Consider the following 19477-nt stretch of genomic DNA (forward strand, 5'->3'; position numbering starts at 1 on the left):
TACCTTTTTTAAAAAAAATAGACTTGATTTATTGAAGTAAGAAAATTTAGTTTTCTCTAAATCTTAGATCTAGCCAAGCAAGACAGATACTAACAACAATTTTTATTTGATGACACAATTTTCCGTAAAGCCTAACCTTCGATTAATAACAAACCTTACTAAAAGGGTTGTATAGGCTGACCTGCAACACAGAAAAGGCTGTTACTCAGTAGAAAGAGAAATATAGCCCTCTACCCAAAATTTTCATCCCTCTAGTTGCAGTAATAGTGGGAAAGAGATTTCTCACACCTTTGTCCTAAAGATAGATCTATGTTTGGCAGTAAGCCTCCATTAGTGCTCTTTCAGAAAACAAAGTCAGAGTAGCAAAATACCTACTATACAGTAAGGTGATTCCAAATAAGCTTTTGGCTGAAACATAGATCACTTATTGTTTTAACAGTTAGAGATATGTTTCAATAGGTTTTCAGATATGTATAATATTAAAAATAAATATAATTAGCACATGGTCATATAAATTTGTTGTTGTTGTGCACTCCCTAAATTGTGTCTGACTTTTTGAGACTCCATGGACTACAACACACCAGGCTCCTCTATCCTCCACTATCTCCCGGAGTTTGCTCAAATTCATGACCATTGATTCTGTGATGCTATCTAATCATCTTACCATCTCATCCTCTGCCACCCCTTCTCCTTTTGCCCTCAATCTTTCCCAGCATCAGGGTCTTTTCCAGTGAGTTGGCTCTTCACATCAGGTGGCCAAAGTACTGGAGCTTCAGCTTCAATATCAGTCCTTCCAATGAAATTCAGGGTTGATTTCCTTTAGGACTGACTGGTTTGATTTCCATGGGGTCTAAAGGACTCTCAAGAGTCTCCTCAAGCACCACAATTCAAAAGCATCAATTTTGGGGTGCTTTTTATGGTCCAACTCTCACATCTATACATGACTACTGGATAAACCATAGCTTTGACTATACAGACCTTTGTCAGCAAACTGATGTCTCTGCTTTTTAATAAGCTGTCTAGGTTTGTCACAGCTTTTCTTCCCAGAAGCAAGTGTCTTTTAATTTCATGGCCATAACCACTGTCTGCAGTGATTTTGTAGCCCAAGAAAAAAATCTGTCACTGCTTCTCCTTGTTCCCCTTCCATTTGCCATGAAGGGATGGGACCTTGATCTTAGTTTTTAGAATGTTGAGTTTCAAGCCAGCTTTTTCACTCTACTCTTTCGCCCTCATCAAGAGGCTCTTTACTTTCTGCCATTACCATGGTATCATCAGCATATCTAAGATTGTTGATATTTCTCCCAGCAATATTGATTCCAGCTTGTGCTTCATCCAACCTGGCATTTTACATGATGTACTCTGCATGGAAATTAAATAAGCAGGGTGACAATATACCACCTTGACATATTCCTTTCCCAGTTTGGAACCAGTTAGTTGTCCCATGTCCAGGTCTAACTGCTGCTTCTTAGCCTGCATACAGGTTTATCAAGAGACAGGTAAAGTGGTCTGGTACTTCCTCTCTTTTAGAATTTTCCAGATTGTTGTGATCCACACAGTCAAGGGCTTTAATGTAGTCAATAAAGCAGAAGTAGATGTTTTTCTGGAACTCCCTTGATTTTTCAATGATCCAACAAATGTATGTAATTTGATCTCTGGTTCCTCTGCCTCTTTAAAACCCAGATTGTACATCTGGAAATTCTTGGTTCATGTACTGCTGAAGCCTAGCTTGAAGGATTTTGAGCACAACCTTGCTAGCATGTGAAATGAGTGCAATTGTGCGGTAGTTTGAACATTCTTTGGCATTGCCCTTCTTTGGAATTGGAATGAAAACTTATCTTTTCCAGTCCTGTGGCCACTGCTGAGTTTTCCAAATTTGTTGTCATATTGAATGCTGCACTTTAACAGCATAACAGCATCATCTTTTAGGATTTGACATAAGCTCAGCTGGAATTACATCACCTCCACTCATGTTTTTGTTTGTTTGTTTTTTATTTATAAAATTTAATAAATGGTACAAAGCACAATGCCATAAATATCAACAGTTAAAATATCACCAAATGAAAAAAATACTATAGAATACACAGTTGCAAAAAGCTACATTAAGTTATTTTACAACTGCCTCAAGCTGTAAAAAGAAAAAAAAAAAAAAACATGTTTTTGTAGTAATAATTCCCAAGGCCTACTTGACTTCACACTCCAGAATATCCGGCTCTAGGTGAGTGACATCATGTTTACCTAGGTCATTAAGACTTTTTTTTGTATAGTTCTTCTGTGTATTCTTACCTCCTCTTCTTAATCTCTTCTGCTTCTATTAGGTCCTTAAGTCCCTTATTGCAAAATTCAGGCTTAATTTGAAGAAAATAGGGAAAACTATTAGGCCATTCAGGTCTGACCTAAATCAAATCCCTTGTGATTGTATAGTGGAGGTGACAAATAGATTTAAGGGACTAGATCTAGTAGCAGAGTGCCTGAAGAACTGTGGACAGAGTTTTTCTAACATTGTACAGGAGGCAATGACCAAAACCATCCCAAAGAAGAAGAAATGCAAGAAGGCAAAGTGGTTGTTTGATGAGGTTTTACAAACAGCTAAGGAAAGGAGAGAAATAGAGGCAAGGAAGAAAGGGAAAGATACACCCAACTAAATGCAGAATTCTGGTGACCAGCAAGGAGACATAAGAAAGCCTTCTTAAATGAACAATGCAAAGTAATAGAGGAAAACCATAGAGTGGGAAGGACTAGAAATCTCTTCAAGAAAACTGGAGATATCAAGGGGACATTTTGGGCTTCCTAGGTGGTGCCAGTGATGAAGAACCCACCTGCCAATGCAGGAGACGAGGGTTTGATCCATGGGTCAGGAAGATCCCCTGGAGGAGGGCATGGCAATTCACTCCAGTATTCTTGCCTGGAGAGGAGCCTGACAGGCTACAGTCCATTAAGTCACAAAGAGTCAGACATGACTAAGTGAATAGACGACAACAACAATGCAACTTGCAGTACAAAAAAGATCAGTGGGACCTGGGAAGGGAGTGGAGGGGAGCAGACCTGGAGGAAGAGAGAAAAGGTAAAGGGGCATGAGCAAACCATTGGTTTTTACTCTCTTGTTCTTGGTGACAACTTTATGTGTGGATATGTACATCAAACATTAAATTTTACACTTTAAGCATGTATTATTCATTGTATGTCAATTAGACCCCAATAAAACTGCTTTTTAAAATACTTAACAAAAAGTTCCAATACTAAGGTCATGCTTCAGACCAATTAATTAACATCTCTGGGGGTGAGACCCATTCAAGAATTAATGGATTTTTAAAGCTCCCCCAGTGATCCCAGTGCATGGCCAAGGCTGAGAAACACTATTATACAGAAAATTTCCAGGGAATAATAAAGGAAGAATGTGATCAGCTGTGCACAATGCACTAAAAATTATAAATAATACGGATTAAGAAGAATCTACAGGATCTGAATAGGAAGAAGTTCATGTGCAGCGTAGAAAGAAGAGAGACAGATCAAAAAAGGCCCCAAGTCACCTTGCAATCTATAACATTAGCTCTTCTGGGTTCAACTAATCCTTTATTCTGAGAATCACACAGAAAACCTCCAGGCAAGACTCTACAGGGGAGGATTCTATTGACTCTGTGACATGGTGATAGATGACTTAGGTTTTATAACAAATTTGTGAAGAGGGAAAACATACACATATATATATACTTTGTTTCTATTTTAAGTTGCCGTGGTGAACTCTTGAGGAGAAAGAAAAATCATAGTTTAAGACTAAAGCAGTTCCTTCAGAACATAATACAAATGCCATAGCATTTATTAATAGTTTTCAATTTAAAAAATTCCTGTACACCTGTGGCTGATTCACGTCAATGTGTGGCAAAACCACCACAATATTGTAAAGTAGCCTCCAATTAAAATAAAATAATTAATTTTTAAAATATCAAGGCAGAAAGCAAATGTTTTTATTTCCCTTCTTTTACGCTACAAGTCAATCACATATATATAGAAGTCAATACAAAACACAGGTACCTTCTATTTTAAAACCTTCTGTTTCAAAGAAGCATAAATGCTCTTTAGACATCCCAGGAGGTTACCAGAGAGTTTTTACCTCTGGTCTATGTACTTCAGAAAATTTCAGATAACTTTATATCACATGAATGTGTAAATTTTGGAACAAAAAGAGACCAAAGCTTTCATCCATAGACAAAGGGATTGCTGACCTAAAGGGTAAAGCCTAATTACCTCAAAGCAAGCATATCGTAAACATATTTTTCCATGGGGTCACAAAGAGTCAAATATGACTTAGAGACTCAACAACAAAAACATTTTTATATAAAAGACTATATTCTCCAGTAGGTAAATTATTTCCCTAGAATGTGGAGAGTAGGGTCTTAGACAATAACTCTGTAACAAACTTACTGCTATGTTAACCAAACCCAAAGGTCTTATTTTGTGAGAGTTCCATTTAATGTATTGATAAATCTTTCAGGGCTTCCCTTGTGGCTCAGCTGGTTAAAAATCCGCCTGCAATGTGGGAGACCTGGGTTCGACCCCTAGGTTGGGAAGATTCCCGTGGAGAGGGAAAGGCTAACCACTGGTATTCTGGCCTGGAGAATTCCATGGACTGTATAGTCCATGGGGTTGCAAAGAGTCGGAGACAACTGAGCAACTTTCACTTTCGGGCTTCCCTTGTGGCTCAGCTGGTAAAGAATCCACCTTCAATGCCAGAGACCTGCGTTTGATCCCTGAGTTGGGAAGATACCCTGGAGAAGGGAACGGCTGCTCACTCCAGTATTCTGGCCTAGAGAATTCCATGGACTGCCTAGTCCATGGGGTTGCAAAGAGTCGGACATGACTGAGTGACTTCCACTTACTAAATCTCTCTACCTCGATGGAAAGGCATATTTGAAGGATAATGATAGATCATCAGCTATTCTTACTGAGTATCTCCTATGCATTGTCCTCTGCTTGAGTACTTGGATGAAAAGTCAGGAATCACACTATTCAAACTTTTCTGAGCAATTTTAAGGGAGTATGTGTTTATAAAAGACTCTCAGCCATTTTTCCCATGCTGCTAATTCCTCCCTCAAGGAAATGGAAAACATATTTCAATGAGGATGGTAGAACCTGGTTAGAAAGTGGGTTGTTCTGATTCCACAAAGGTCAGGTGGGTCAGAGGCAAGCATATAAATAAGAAAAATATGAGTGCTAGAAAGGACGAGGGAGACAGTCAGCTAGTGAGGAAACAAACCTCAAGAGCTTAGGAAAACAGTTGAAAAAGCTAATCCAGGTTTTGAAGGAAAATATAAAAATTCTATGCTTTCAGAAAGACCATGACTTTTATGCATAAAATTCATAGGAGGAGAAGTTTACAAAATGTTTTTTATCCCCAAGCAATACAGATTCTTTCCACATAAGAGACCTCCTAGTTCTCAGAGTCAAGCTTAATTGATTGTTACAGTCACAAGAGCCTCTGTAGCAAATAAATCTTTCTACATCAATACTATTATTTCCTTGTAAATGTCCTCTCTCTCATCCTCAAATTTCTCTGAATGGTAAAATAATCAAAATGGTTATCTCAATGTAGGTATGTTTCTTCTATGTTAGTTCCCGTGTAACAAGTATTAAGGCAATTTATGCTTTTCAGTGACAAAATCTGCTCCAGTATTAAGACTATCTTTTGTTGTTGTTGTTTAGTCACTAAGTCATGTTCAACTCTTTTATGATCTCATGGACTATAGCCTGCCAGGCTCCTCTATCCATGGGATTCTCCAGGCAAGAATACTGGAGTGGGTTGCCATGCCCTCCTTCAGGGGATCTTCCTGACCCTGGGATAGAACCTGAGTTTTCTGCATTGGCAGGCAGATTCTTTACCACTGAACCACCAGAAAAGCCCCAACACTCTTTACTCTCATAATATTTTGGTTCTTTTCTCAACTCCCTGGAAGACACCATATTTTTTTAAAAACTTTATTGAAGTGTTCTACAGTGAATAATTGAGATTCATAAGAGGTGAATGAGAATGGTATATTTCTAGGCTTGTGATTTATGATGGTGATATATCTAATAAAAGCAACTGATACTAGACAAACATTATAGTTCTTAAATGGTTACAATGATAAGTGTTCCAGACATAGATTTAAAGAATTGCTTTGATCTACAACTTTAAACGTTGCCTGGTAAATTACAAGGCAAAGATTAAATGACTTTACTCTGTGAGAATCACAGAGGCAATGCCTTTGGATTTAGATAAAAAGAAATTAATGGTGATCTTACAAAAACAGGACCAGAGTATGCCATTTAAAATAACTCATGATCTAGGCCAAGTTAAAATGTATTAAGAAAAATGTATCGGGCAAAGGAAAGTAAGATATCCATCTATTTCTCTTTTTTCATAACTCCTTCAGTCACTACAGATCATATGATAGATCACCTCTTCCAGAAACAGACATATCAAAATCTGTTGTTTATTTATTTTTTTCTCTTTTTTTAAAAAATTTTTTATTGGAAGCTAATTACTTTACAATATTATATTGGTTGGTTTTGCCATACATTGACATGAATCTGCCCCAGGTGTACATGTGTTCCCTTTCTTGAACCCCCCTCCCACCTCCCTCCTCCCCATATCCTCCCTCTGGGTCATCCCCGTGCACCAGCCCTGAGCATCCTGTATCATGCGTCGAAACTGGACTCGTGATTCATTTCACATATGATAATATACATGTTTCATTGCCATTCTCCCAAATCATCCCACCCTCACCCTCTCCCACAGAGTCCCAAAGACTGTTCTATACACCTGTCTCTTTTGCTGTCTTGTATACAGAGTTAAGGTTGCCATCTTTCTAAATTCCATATATATGCGTAATCTCCAAAATATACAAGCAGATCCTACAGATCAATTCCAGAAAAATAAACGACCCAATCAAAAAATGAGCCAAAGAACTAAACAGACATTCCTCCAAAGAAGACATACAGATGGCTAGCAAACACATGATAAAATGCTCAACATCCCTCATAATCAGAGAAATGCAAATCAAAACCACAATGAGATACCATTTCACTCCAGTCAGAATGGCTGCTATCCAAAAGTCTACGTGCAATAAATGCAGGAGAGGATGTGGAGAAAAGGGAATCCTCTTTCACTGTTGGTGGGAATGCAAACTAGTACAGCCACTATGGAGAACAGTGTGGAGATTCCTCAAAAAACTGGAAATAGAACTGCCATATGATCCAGCAGTCACACTCCTGGGCATACACACTGAGGAAACCAGAATTGAAAGAGACACATGTACTCCATTGTTCATTGCAGCACTGTTTATAATAGCGAGGACATGGAAGCAACCTAGATGTCCATCTGCAGATGAATGGATAAGAAAGCTGTGGTACATATACACAATGGAGTATTACTCAGCCATTAAAAAGAATACATTTGAATCAGTTCTAAAGAGGTGGATGAAACTGGAGCCTATTATACAGCGTGAAGTAAGCCAGAAAGCAAAACACCAAAATCTGTTGTTTAAAACAATGATCTGGGGAGGAATGGCCACGCGGTGGGCACTGCGGGTCCAGCTTCCCGCCATGGGCCGCTGGAGGGCCGCGCGCGGGCCAGGCGCCGAGGTAGGCGTTACTCTGCACCCTGCGGGCGGCTCCTTGGAGGCCTTCGCCTAGGAGGTGGGTGCCGCGCTGCGCGGCTTCTCAGAGCTTGCTGTCATTTTGCTGCCGAAATTCAAGTGGAGCAAGGGCTTTCTGGATTTGAACCGCCAGCCTCTGGACAAATACGCGGCCTGCAGCAGCCCAGAGGAGGTGCTGCAGGCAGAGCAGGAGTTCCTGGCCCACGCCAACGAGCACCCGGAAGAGGAGGAAACTGATCCCTTTGACGTGGACTCAGGACGAGAGTTTGCAAACCCCAACGGGCCCATGACTGACTCCCGGCTGCCCAGAGATGGTCTGACAGTGACACTGAAGGTGAGCCTGAGGAACTGGGCCTGACCCTGACGGTGGGGGAGACAGCAGCGGCAGCCCGGAAGAGGAGGAGACTACTGAGCAAGGGGCTGAAGCCAGGGTCCCGCAGATATCTGGAAAAGAATCAAGCAACGGCAGAGAGGCTGAGAGTTGCAGAGGTGTGTATCTTTGGAGGCGCAGTGACGAGGACATCTGGAGATGGCAGTGGAGCTTGTGGGAACACAAACGGGCCTGGAGGCCTCAGGCCATGCAGTTGCAAGCAGGACTGGACTCTGACCAGGTTCTTTCCCTGAGCTTCTTACCCAGCCTTGCTCTGGGTCCTGCCTCAGAGCCCTCACAGTAAAGCTGCAAGCCAACAACAACAAAAAAAGAAATAAAACAATGATCTGAGACAGTGGTTCTCAAAGTGTGGGCCCTGGAAAAGCAGCATGGGCATTATCATGACACCCATTTAAAATGCACATTCTCAGGTCCCACCCCACACTCCCTGAATCAGGAATTCTGAGGATAGGGCCCACCAATTAGTGCTTTAATAAGCCCTTCAGGTAATTCTGATGCTCCCTGTTTTGAGAATCACTTGACCACAAAGATCTAAGTCACTTTTATGTTTTTAGTTGATTAGCTTTCTGTTTAAGCCTAAAGGAGAGATCGTTCTTTAAGAAAAAAATAAACATGCTCATTTAATCGCCTACAGCAGAGGTACAGTGCCATTTCATTCAATTCATTCAGTAAATATTTTTGCATGTTCTAAGCACCGTGTGCTCAGTTGCTCAGTCATGTCTGACTCTTTGTGATCCCATGGACTGTAGCCTGCTAGGCTTCTCTATGTGATTTTTCAGGCAAGAATACTGGAGTGAGTTGCCATTTCCTTCTCCAGGGGATCTTCGCAACCCAGGGATTGAACCCATTTCTCCTGTGTCTCCTGCACTGGCAGGCGGATTCTTTACCACGGCACCACATGGTTTTTACCCCTACCAACTGATCTCAGCCACTGCCTATTTGGTCCATCCTCCACCTCCAGTCCAGCTAATCAGAATAATATATCTAAAATACAAATCTGATTGTTGCCTTATTTCTGCCTTCCCTACTATGTTCTTGTCTGCAGGACATTCTAAACTGTCTGGCATTCAAGGCCCTTAATTCACTAGCTCAGTCCTAACTTTCAGGGCTCTCTTTCCCCTTGCCTGGTCAGCTGCCTGTTTTTCCACCTCGGTCAACATCTTTGTTATTCCTGCTGCTGCTGCTAAGTCACTTCGGTCGTGTCCGACTCTGTGCGACCCCATAGACGGAAGCCCACCAGGCTCCCCCGTCCCTGGGATTCTCCAGGCAAGAACACTGGAGTGGGTTGCCATTTCCTTCTCCAATGCATGAACGGGAAAAGTGAAAGTGAAGTCGCTTAGTCGTGTCTGACTCTTAGCGACCCCATGGACTGCAGCCCACCAGGCTGCTCCGTCCATGGGATTTTCTTGGCAAGAGCACTGGAGTGGGCTGCCATTGCCTTTGTTATTCCTAGAGCCTCCCAAACTCTCTTAAGTGCCAATTGCTATGGCCATAAAAGGCATAAACCACTACAGTACTAACATATATATGCTGGTGAACTTGTGGTTCCACAGTTTCTCCCCTCCTCACAATTATCACCTGTATCTGCCCCCTTCCCTTTAGGAACTAAATTGGGTACACTAAACTGGTCAAGTGATTCATGGGGTCGCGGAGAGTCGGACACGACTGAGCGACTGAACTGAACTGAACTGAACTGAAACTGGGCCAAGGAGAAGGAAATAAACCTGCTCTAGTATTCTTGCCTGGAGAATGCCATGGACAGAGGAACCTGGTGGGCTAAAGTCCATGGGATCGCAAAGTGTCAGACACAACTGAGCAACTAACACACACAAACTGGACCAAAAGAGAAAAGTCATAGGAAGCCTCTTTAATTATTCGCATATTTTAAATAAGATCTTCTGAATGCAGGACTTCTGCTCCTCTGCTAGTCCATTCATGACCCCAAAAGTGGAAATCTCAGGTATTTGAGGTAGAATAAGTAACAATAGCATTTTAGGTCAGTGAGAAATATTTGGGGCTCCAAGCATTATCTTTAGATAAGAGCAATCCAGTAGAAGAGCAATAATACAGCTAGAGAACAGTATCCCTTCAGACAGGTGCATTATTCATATATCTTGAATCATCAAGGAAAGTTATAATTTCAGAAATTCTTTTCTACTGTCCCCATAAATTACCCTGAAATACACCCTAGGACTCTTGTGACACTTGAAAAAAGGCCTTGAAGTCCTTTGAGCTGCTGAGTTTTAATTTTTCATTTGGAAAACATATCTAAATCAAAAGTCATTTACCTAACATTGACACGTCTGATTTATTACCTAACTCTGACACATCTCTGAGATCCACATGATACCAGAATTAGAAAAGCATTTGAAATATTTTCATTTCTTCAATGGGAACATAACCTTTTTTAAGTTAATTGGACAAATTAATTCTTTTGAGTGTCTGACCAATACTGATTATGCTAGAAGAATGTATTTTTAATTTGCAACTAGAAAGAAACTAGCCATAAATTCAATGATTAATGTCACTTACCTTCATTGTATCTCATGCAAATATGGTAGTTGTCAACAGTTTTATTTTCTTCCGCAAGTGATTGAACTTTTCAACTTCACAGTGATTATATTGACAAGATCAAATGCTGATTCCACACTAATGGGAATCTGCCAGTGATGCTTGAAAACCACAAGGTCAACCATGATTGAAGTCATATTTTCTCTGCATGCCAAGTTCCTTTCTGATCTCAACAATTATTGTTGATATCCATCAAATCAATGATAATAGTTCTTGGACCAATGGCCATTGTTTATTGTTGCTTTGTAGTCTAATTGGCCTCAACAAAACAGGAAGTTTTCTAAGAGGTAAACTAAGAAGGTGAGAGAGGGGGGTCTTGATAAGAGAGATCAGTGATCCATTCACTGTATTCCTAAACCCATTTGAATTCAAACAGTGACAGATTCTCAGTTTCTGGGTGTTTATTAGCAGTATTTTCTCATACTTCAGTTCAGTCACTCAGGTGTATCCAACTCTTTGTGACCCCATGGACTGTAGCACACAAGGCTTCCCTGTCCATCACCAACTCCTGGAACTTGCTCAAACTCATGTCCATCAAGTCAGTGATGCCATCCACCCATCTCATCCTCTGTCATCCCCTTCTCCTCCTGCCTTCAATCTTTCCCAGCATCAGGGAAAGATTGACTCCTTTTCGAAGGAGTCAGTTCTTCACATCAGGTATCCAAAGTATTGGAATATCAGCTTCAGCATCAGTCCTTCCAATGAATATTCAGAACTGATTTCCTTTAGGATTGACTGGTATGATCTTGTTGCTGTCCAAGGGACTCTCAAAAGTCTTCTCCAACACCACAGTTCAAAAGCATCAATTCTTCAGCGCTCAGCTTTCTTTATAGTCCCACTCTCACATCCATACATGACTACTGGAATAACCACAGCCTTGACTAGACAGGCCTACTTTGTCAGCAAAGTAATGTCTCTGCTTTTTAATATGCTAAGTATTTTCTTTAATTAATACTTAAAATGATATCAAATTGATAGTCTGGACTGTGTAAACTTGCATTTCCACTTAGAAAAAAAATCATGATATCAGACACAAGAACATCACTTACTTAATCTGAAATCTATTACATAAAGTGAACTATGTCAAATATATTTTACAGTTTGTGTACTTTTCTCACAAATGAAAGTTTTTCACCATACTTTTTTCCAAATTATATCAGAAATATTTGACTCTGGACAGAAAACAAGTATAAATATAGCTGTAACACCTCTGTAATATGCATAAAAGGACCATGAATATGTAATGTGATTGATATATTTATCCAACATTGATGATGGAGATGATACAAGAAGAGGTGGTAGCCTTATGCATATAAAGGTATAATGCTCATGAAGTTTATGTACCTGTAATGCTCATGACATTTATACACAGGATGCAAAGATAATGAGCAGCATGTTAATCAAAGAGAGAAAATGCCAGCAAGCAGGAAATTTAAAGGAATGCAAAATTTTACTTGCAATTTCTCAAAAATATTGTAGATATACAGTGATTGGGGACACATTTTTTAAACTCCTTCTCCCTTTTTTTGCCCACCAAGTTCCTATAAACACCTCAGTTTCCCCTCATCTCACTCTCCTGCTGTCCCTCAAGCTAATTTTGCAAGTTCTTCCCTCACAGTTCTTCTCCTTCACAGCCTTTCTCCTGATTCTGTATTAACAAAACCTCAGAACACTTTATTGGATAAGACATGACTTCTTCGAAGAATGTGGTAGAAGACAGTGAATAGTCTTCTGTGGTCTGAATATGTGTGCCCACTGTCTCTCTCTCCAGATTCATTTCGCTAAAATCCTGTTTCCAGGCTAAAGATATCGGGAGCTGGGGTCTCTGGGAATTGATTAGGTCATGGGGCAGAGCCTTCCCAACTGAGATCAGTGCCTTACAGAAGAGACCCCAGAGAGCCCCCTCTTCCCTTCCTCTCAGTGACGACCCAGTAGGGAGGCACTCTCCATGAATCAGAAAGCAGGCCTTCCTTCACCATATATTTTGTCTGTTGGTACCTTGGTCTTGGACTTCCTGGCCCCCAGAACTGTGAGAAATAAATGTTGGTTGTCTTTAAGCCACCAGTCTATGGCATTTTCCTATAGTTGTCAGAATGAAGATACTAGGCAAGCCAGAATCCTCGGAGAGCAGGGGTCTAATGCCTAATGATCTGAGGTGGAGCTTTAATAATAATAGAAATGATGTACATAATAAATGTAATGTGCTTCAGTCATCCCTAAACCACCCACTCTGCCCCAGTATGTGGAAAAATCGTCCTCCATAAAACCGGTCCCTGGTGTCAAAGAGGTTGGGGACTGCTATCTTAGAGATTAGTTTACTTGTTACTTGTTTTTCTCACATATGAATCTAAGAAATTATCCAAAATATGGTATTAACACCTAATTTGACACTTGTCCACTTAATTTCTTAATCTGAGAAAGGAGTTTACTAAATTATCAAGATGAAGCTAATTTTTACCCATTTTAGGTTAAGAGTTAACCTGTAGATTAAACCATTTTTAAGAAAATGAGGGGGGAGTATTTATAATTTAGACAATCAAAAATGTGTAGCAATCACAAAATGTCAGGAAATTATTGGGGTGAATGCTTCTTTTCCCTCAATGCTTTGGACTTAATATTTTCTTACTATACCTTGGTTATTAAATTTTCAAATTATTTTCAAGTAATTCATTTTTAAATGACACAATGCTTTAAATTTATAATATTTAATAAGCTTAGAATTGTTTCCAAACCCTCTACTTGCCCTTCCATGGTGCTTGGGTATTTAAAACAAGGTCTTATAGAAATAAACTGCTAGTAGGAGCCATGCATTCTTATAGCATCTTTACCATAGGAAGTAGAAGATTACCCACCAAACCCGTTAGTGAGACATCAGCTGAAAGTTGATGAGGTACAATCAGAACATGATGTTAGTAAAAGACATTCATTCCACTCTACTGTGATTCTTCAGAGAATTCATTCATACTGCAACTCCTACTACCCTGCCCAGATGGGCTAGCCATCCTGTCCCCAGCCAGGTGCAAAATGAGTCATTGATTTTCATTTGTCCAAAACTGAATATATAACAGCTAAAAGGAAAGCCTCAAGGCTAATAAAAAAAACATGCAATCATAAAGGAACCTACTTCAATTCTTCAGAAGAAAATATTCAGCTGTTAATGACTAATGCCAACTAATTTATTTTTAATGTAGAAAAGAGGCAGGTTGATATCATATCTTGATGGAGTTTCAGAGGTTCTTTCTTCCCTTCCCTTTTTAATCATCTGCTCCATGTCCTCTTCTTCATGTTGTTATATCTTTTTTGTTGTTGTTGCTTTAAAATCACAGGACTTCCCTGGGTGAAGTCTGAAACTGGCCTCCATGCACAGAGAGTAAGGAGATACCAAAGAAAGAAGTAGATCACGCCAGAGTGGCAGGGAGCAGGTTTAGTAAGCAAGGGAACTGACATACGAGGCTTGTCTTGGGCAGTCAAAAGAGGCGTAGATTTCTGCAGCCAGCCGCCAAAATCTTGAAAGTTTACACAGAGACCTTAACTGGATTCAGCCACATATTCGGTCCAGACGGTCTCAGCAAGAGACCAAGACTCTCCCAAGCCTGTGTCCCTGAAACCAGTCCTACTGTGGGAATGGGCAGTGGTGAGAGAAACATACTTTCCAAGGAGAAGGGAGGGAATGAGGAGCCTCTCACTGCCTGTGTCCAGCTCTCACTTCAACCAGCAATCGTGTCCTCTCCATGACCTCCTCCAACAAAGTTCCTTCTAAAATAGAACCAGATGAAATGGCAATGTCACTCTTTTAGGTATAAAATGGAAACAGTGTTAGCCTTTTAAGGAAAGTGCAATGCTATACTGCCTGTCATTCATTTGTCATTCATTCTTTCATTCAACAGAAATGTACTGAACGACTACTGTTTTCCAAGTTCTGTGTTAAAAGCTACAAGAGTGCTTGTAAAAGAGGCAATCATAACTTACAACATTAATAGCATCTATGCCATCCAGTCCCATCACTTCATGGCAAATAGATGGGGAAACTGTGGAAACAGTGGCAGACATTATTTTGGGGGCTCCAAAATCACTGCAGATGGTGATTGCAGTGAAATTAGAAGGCGCTTACTCCTTGGAAGGAAAGTTATGACCAACCTAGACAGCATATTAAAAAGCAGAGACATTACTGAGGGCAGGAGGAGAAGGAGACGAATGAGGATGAGATGGTTGGATGGCATCACCGATTCAATAGACACGGGTTTGGGTGGACTCTGGGAGTTGGTGATGGACAGGGAGGCCTGGCGTGCTGTGGTTCATGGGGTCGCAAATAGTCCTGCTGCAAAGGACAGGCTTCCCTGTCCCTCATCATCTCCCAGAGTTTGCTCAAACTCATGTCCATTGATGTGATGCCATCCAACCATCTCATCCCCCATGCCCCCTTCTCCTCTTGCCCTCAATCTCTCTGTCACGGTGACTGACTCAAGTCTGTTCCATGAACTTAGACTTCAACCTTTCCCTCTGAATTGGCTGGAATGTCTCAGCCACACTTACAGTTCTTTTATATTCTTAATATGACAATTTTATTTTCTCTTTCCCATGCCTGGGTCCTTCCTTCTCTCTCTAAATCATTGCTGGAAACAAGGATCAATTAGGCTTTCCAGCAAGACATACTTTTCATGTCTTTTACCAGAACAATTTTGTCTTATTGAAAGAACTCTCTGGGTCCCACAACCTTAACTGAGTCTTTGTTCTAAAACACCTCAATACACTCAGGGGTTTAAATAGTGGTTGTGGCAGCCACGCCTTTGATTTGATTATTGCCTAAGGCCATTTCAGTCTTTGTTGTTCAAAGGCTTTCTTATTTCTCTTTTATTGGTTAAAAATGTGAAAAAAATTATGCATCCGTGTTTGTAAGTTCCAGCATTTCTTTACTCTTTTTATTTCCTAGTGTTGCCAGCGCTACATGTAGATGCACATGTGGATAAATGTAAATGAAATGAAGAATTTACTGCAGCCACAATTTTTCAGAAGAATGAGGGGATGAAGTGTTTCAACAAATTTATCTTTTAGTAAAAACTAAGTTTTAGACATGAAACCCTTTTACTTTACCTATTAGTTTAGAATAACTTTCCATTTTGTTTTAGGCAAGTTTCCTGCCTTTGGTAGTAAATATTATTTAATTCCTCTGTGTAATTGAGTATTTTTCAGTGATTTATAGTCATTATTCTAACCAGAAGTATTTTCTGTACCATATAGAAAATAAGAGCTTCATAGGTGGCACAGTGGCAAACAATCTGCCCGCTAAGAAGGAAACTTGGGTTTGATTCCTGGGTTAGGAAGATGCCCTGATGGAGGAAATGGAAATCCACTCTAGTATTCTTGCCTGGGAAATCCCACTGTCAGAGGAACCTGGGGGCCTACAGTCCATGGGGTTGCAAAGAGTCGGACATGACTTAAGTTCTAAAGAGAGAGAGCAGCATAGAAAATGTAGGAGACAGGGATGAGTGTGTATTGATTTCCTATACTTGAAAATTTTCCTTTAAAAATCATTCTCACAGTGTTTAGTGAAAGAAAAGTGAAAGTGAAGTCACTCAGTCGGGTCCGACTCTTTGCGACCCCATGGACTGTAGCCTACCAGGCTCCTCCATCCAAGGGATTCTCCAGGCAAGAGTACTGGAGTGGGTTGCCATTTCCTTCTCCAGGGATCTTCCCAACCCAGGGATCGAACCTGGGTCTCCCACATTGGAGGCAGACACTTTAACCTCTGAGCCACCAGGGAGTAGTAGTAAATTAATATTTGTTTTTAATATACAAACTTATTTTTCTACATAAAGTCTCAGTCATTTTAATTGGTTTGGCTATTCAGTATATTATTTTAAATTATTAATTATTCTTATAAACTATACATGAAATATATGCATTATAAGTTTTGTTATAATATACAGTATTGTTAGAGACCTGTTGGAATGATTGAAATTACCAGATTCATGAATTTTCAGTCAGTTCAGTTCAGTCACTCAGTCGTGTCCGACTCTTTGCGACCCCGTGGACTGCAGCACGCCAGGCCTCCCTATCGCCAACCCCCAGAGTCTACTCAGATTAATGTCCATTGAGTTGGTGATGCCATCTAGCCATTTCATCCTGTCATCCCCTTCTCCTCCTGTCCTCAATCTTTCCCAGCATCAGGGTCTTTTCCAAGGAGTCAGTTCGTATCAGGTGGCCAAAGTATTGGAGTTTCAGCTTCAAAATCAGTCCTTCCAATGAATATTCATGACTGATTTCCTTTAGAATGGACTGGTTGGATCTCCTTGCAGTCCAAGGGACTCTCAAGAGTCTTCTCCAACATCACAGTTCAAAAGCATCAATTCTTCAGCCCTCAGTATTCTTTAAAGTCCAACTCTCACATCCATGCATGACCACTGGAAAAACCATAGCCTTGACTACACCTTTGTTGGCAACAAAGATCACGAACTTTAAGAAAGTATTAAGAAATACCCATATCCATTTAGTTGTAAACTCTTTGAGGTTTGGAGCTATATATTATTCACTTCATTCACTATTTTTTTTTTTTTTTTGGTAAATAGTGCTTATTATTTTTGTTTTAGTTTTAACTGTTGAAAAGTGGAAACTTAAAAATATGCAAAGTTTTATGTTACATTTATATTATAGCTAGTTTCATTCTCCCAATGTAGCTATTATATAGTCTTGCATTATACAGGTATTTAACAAATGCTCTTCAAGTTTAATTCAAAGAAAGATTTTGAAAGGTGGAGGAACAGTTTACTGGAGAAGGCTGAATGGTAAGTGAGGTATATTCTGATGACCATAAGTAAGTTTTATATAAGGATAGGCAACCAGAGATGAAGAGGCCCAGGTTTTACCTAATCAAACCACCCATCATTTGCTAGGATCCTCTACAAAATTCCTACCCTTAAATGTCCCTGTAATGGGAAACTCTTCAACTCTGAGGCAATTCTTTCCACATCTTGAAGTACTTTGTTAGCTGATAAGAAAACAAAAATAAAAATAATAGGATTTGTGAAACATGCAGGGAAAGTGACAGAAAAGAAGTTATTAACTGACACATATCCAAAGCTAGGAATTGATGTTTATCAGTACAAATTTTATGATTTATTTCATTTATCTATTACTCTTCTTCTATGAGAGAGAAATTAGGTGCAACATAGCTCAAGTCAGACTTCCCTGAGAGCTCAGTTAGTAAAGAATACACCTGCAATGCAAGAGACCCCAGTTCTATTCCTGGATCTGCTGGAGAAGGGATGGGCTACCCACTCCAGTATTCTTGGGCTTCTCTGGTGGCTCAGCTGGTAAAGAATCTGTCTGCAATGCAGGAGACCTAGGTTCAACCCCTGGGTTGGGAAGATCCCCTGGAGAAGGGAAAAGCTACCCATTCCAGTATTCTCATGGACTGTTTAGTCCATGGAGTTGCAAAGAGTAAGACACAACTGAGCGACTTTCACTTTAGCTCAAATCAATGTAACTTCTAGGTACACTAAAGAACACAGCAGCATATTCCCATATTATTAACAAAGGAAGAAAATGATTTTGTCTTGTCATAATTAATACTTCATTGTATAGTTAGTTTTTTCATATATAAATGTTCCATATATAAAATGAATGCTTCCATAGGATGCTGAACTCCCATTTATGAGCAATCTGGTTCTTACTTTTGTAACAACTCTAACCTAATCACTATACATAAATAGAATTTTCAACTTAATTTTCTGAAATAATACACAACTTAATATAAGAACCCTTGCAAGGTAATAAAACTATTTTTCCCTATTAGAGTACCATCAAATATTTTAAAAAGTAATAAACTACAATATCAGTGGTATACATTGTATTTCTCTTCTCCCCTGCACTAACTTACTTATGATAATAAGGAAATATGGATAAACTTGAGTTAATGCTATTCCAGATTTATTGAAACCCCTCCTAGGGGCTGTCTTTCTCCCCTAAAGTTGTGCCCTGGTATTGGAAGAGGCAGAAATACTGCAAGAGAGTGTTTTTCATTGCAAGCAAAATTCTGAAGTCAGCTGCAAAAGAGACCTGAGATAATTTCCTAATAGGAAATAAAAAGACAAATTTCATAAGCTTGAAATTTAAATGGATGTCTTAGCCAAATCATCAGAGAAGGCAATGGCAAGCCACTCCAGTACTCTTGCCTAGAAAATCCCATGGATGGAGGAGCCTGGTAGGCTGCAGTCCGTGGGGTCTCTAAGGGTCAGACACGACTGAGCGACTTCACTTTCACTTTTCACTTTCCACTTTCACACATTGGAGAAGGAAATGGCAACCCACTCCAGTGTTCTTGCCTGGAGAATCCCAGGGACGGGGTAGCCTGGTGGGCTTCCGTCTATGGGGTCACACAGAGTCGGACACGACTGAAGTGACTTAGCAGCAGCAGCAGCAGCCAAATCATTTGAAAAGAGTTTATCTTCTTTTGTGGACAGGTTAATGCTCACTGGCTCAATGGTATCTAACTGTTTCCAACCACATGGACTGTAGCCTGCCAGGCTCCTTTGTCCATGGGATTCTCCAGGTAAGAATACTGGACTGGGTTGCCATTTCCTCCTCCAGGGGATCTTCCTGACCCAGGGATTGAACCCGCAGCTCCTGCATTGGCAGTTAAATTTTCTACCACTGAGCCACCTCCTTTCACTGTCTCACAAATCAGAATAGATGGGGGAGAAGGCCAACTACTGCCCGTGTATGTGAAAAAATTATTAATTTACCAGCATACACAAAAAATGATATTCCCACTTTCTGTCATATTTTTAGTTAGATAATGGTGGGTGTTGACATCAAGGAAATTACCAAATTTTTCATAGACTGCACTCACGGCCTAGCCAGGCATCCAAAAATGAATGTTTTTTAG

Source organism: Moschus berezovskii, chromosome 18 (assembly GCF_049115385.1).
Source record: "Moschus berezovskii isolate FMDL1 chromosome 18, NW_MosBer_1.0, whole genome shotgun sequence".
NCBI classification, from domain to species: domain Eukaryota; kingdom Metazoa; phylum Chordata; class Mammalia; order Artiodactyla; family Moschidae; genus Moschus; species Moschus berezovskii.